This window comes from Elephantulus edwardii, unplaced genomic scaffold (genome assembly GCF_000299155.1).
Source record: "Elephantulus edwardii isolate Elephantulus edwardi_28Jun2011 unplaced genomic scaffold, EleEdw1.0 scaffold00041, whole genome shotgun sequence".
Taxonomy (NCBI): domain Eukaryota; kingdom Metazoa; phylum Chordata; class Mammalia; order Macroscelidea; family Macroscelididae; genus Elephantulus; species Elephantulus edwardii.
In genome coordinates, this window is record NW_006399791.1 from 10,752,434 (window position 1) to 10,755,436 (window position 3,003).

Consider the following 3,003-nt stretch of genomic DNA (forward strand, 5'->3'; position numbering starts at 1 on the left):
TCCAAAGTATGTTAGACGGAGCCTCAGAATCCTTGCCTCCAAGGAGCCACCCGGTTTAACCCTTTCCAGGACAAATCTGTTTGTTTTCCCAGCAGTCCATGGTATTCTCAATACTCTTCTCCAGCACCACAGCTCAAAGGCATCAATTCTCCTTCTATCTCCTCCTTGGTCATTGTCCAACTAAAATGTTCTCAAAGATATTAGTGTTCTAATCTCAGTAACCTGTGTATACATTATTTGCAAAAATGTCATTTCAAATGTTTTTATATTAAAAATTTGGGGGTGAGGGATTATTTTGTATTAAAATTGTATATTGCAGATATTGGGACAAATCGATACCAACTACTAATACTGTGATGTTATGATTCCAGACTTTTGTGTTTTTCTACCAAAAATGCACAATTTTAACTGAATTATGAGAAAACTTGGACAGATACACAAATAAAGGACAATCCACAAAATAACTGATCTATACTTTTTGAAGGTGTTAAGATCAAGAAAGACAAAGACTGATGAACTGTCCTCATTAAGCCAACCCAAATCAAAACTACTGTCATTGAGTTGATTCTGACTCCTGATGTTTTTCCATTGGATTTTCAAGGCTATTGATTTTCATGAGAGCCAACTGTCTACCTTTTGCTTACAGAGTGCCTGGTGGATTTGGTTAGCAGCTCAAACGTAACTGTTCCACTAGGGCTCTTGTTCATATTCATTCACTCACTCGTTACTGTTGAGTCAGAACTCACTCATCGCTGACCCTCCAGTGAGTTCCCAAGGCTCTGAATTGCACAAGAGGTGACTGGCCAGCTTCTTTATGGAGCCTTGGTTGTCATGGCCTTGAAGTTAGCTGTGCAACTCCCTGTGGACCAAGCCACCAAAGTGCCCTCTATCCAGATAAGGGAAACTGAAAAAAGGAGACTACAAAGACAGCAAACCAGTAGAAAGCAATTTCTGCGTTGAATTCTAGACTTCTTTTTTTCCTCTCTGTTTTTGTTATTTGAGAGAGGAAATTAGTGGAACAATCTAAAAATTTTCATAAGGTTTATAAGTTAGATCCTAGTGCTTTAAGAATATTAATTTGCTAGTTTGGATTATTGTACTGTTGTTGTATAAGAGAATGCATTGCTCTTTGGAAATAAACACGAAACCCATCAGAGGTAAAGTGGCATCATAGCTATGTCTGCAACTCCCTTCAGAATGTGTGTGGGTAGATAGGTTGATAGAGACACAGATAGACAGACAGAGAAAGAGTTCTGGTGGCTTAGTGGTAAGGAGTCACACTGTCAACCAATGACTCAGCTGAAATTCACTAGCTGCTTCGAAAGAGAAAGATAGACCATCTCCTTTTGTGTGATTTACTGCTTTTGTAGACCTGTTGGAGGGTCAGTTATGAGTTGATTAACAACATACATGCACAGAGAAGATGAGAAAATCAACCCAATGATATTTTTACATTTGGGGAATCTGAGTATGTATCAACTATGTGCACTATTTTTGTAACTCTTCTGCAAGCCTGAAAAGTTTTCAAAAATGTAAAGGTGTTTAAAGAGCAGAGAATGAGCTGGAGAGCGGCAGTTCAGAGAGCAGGAGTGACAGGGCAGGGACAGGTGGCTGTGCTTGACGAGGTAAGGGGAAGAGAGCAACTAAAATAGATGTCGCATGAGGAGGGGAACCATGTCTTATCATGACTCCACCCACAGTGCCAAGCACACAGTGAGGAAATATTAGTGGAATTCGAGGAAGAAGGAAGGTTAGAGGAAGAAGGATGGGAATAAAAGAAGAGCTTGACTTTTAGATAGAACACAAGCAGAATGTGGCCACAAACATCTCTGGGTTTATTTCTGAGCATCCTTTTTATGGCACAGGTTCAGCCTTAATTATTGTCCTCTTATTTCAGTATTTGGTTCATTTGGTGCTTTCTCAAGGCTACTACCTTCTTCTTGAATATGTGCCCCATTCCACCAGCCTGTGACATTGGAAGACTACTGGAGCAGACGAGGGATTGACACTTTCTGTTCAGAGTCATCTTAACTCCTGGCAATGAAAGATATCAGTGTTGCTTATTGAAACTATAACCTACAATGTCAAAAAGAAAAGCTTTCAGAGGTATTGAAGAGAGAGCACAGAAAATTCTCTATCTAGAAGTTTCTCATTGGAAGGTCGAAAGATCCCTGGAGGAATGAAGGAGGGGTTAGGAGCAACAGAGAAAAAAAGAAAAGAAAAAAAAAAGAAGAGGCAGCTTATATATAGATACTTGCTTACTCAGAAAACTGTCTGAAATAGAATTGCTTATTTCCAAGTCAAATATTAATCAATTTCTTTATTGATTGAGGGATCGTTATTCAGTGTTTCAGCAGTGTTTTACTGAACACTCACTGTGGATGGAAGGGAGCTATCGTTTCAGCCCGTGTTTGTTAGGGAGGCAGCAGCTTGGACATGGCTGTGATGTTAGAAGCTACAGCACTGGTATTTCCGATATCAGCAGAGTAACAGTGGGCCAGTTTCCAGTCTCTGGTGGAGCTTCCAGACTATGAAAAACCAGAAAAAAAGTAGACTGGATATCAACTTTTCAAATCAGCCAGTGAAAATGCTATAGATCACAACAGAATACTGCTTATCCCACTTACTTTGGGCCCAACACCAGGAGGGCCCACTAGCTGAAGGAATGAGTCACATTCGATAAAGGAGTCAGATCCTGGGTGAGATAGATTGGCAGTAGTTGACCTTGACACTATCTCTCTCTCTCTCTCTGTGCTACCATCCGAGCTCTGTGATACGTGTATCACTCTCATTTCAGTCTCCCAACCTCCACCTCCTTTTCCCCCTCGCAGTCCAACTCTCCCGTTCTTGGAATGCTTACTATGGGGCCAGCTCCTTTCCCTGAACCTTCCCACTCTTTTCATTGCTTGTTTCTCACAACTTCAGTAGTATGTACACACTGAACTTCCTTTTTTTATTAATTTAGTTTTTTTATTTTTCATTTCAATGAACATCTACAGAGAT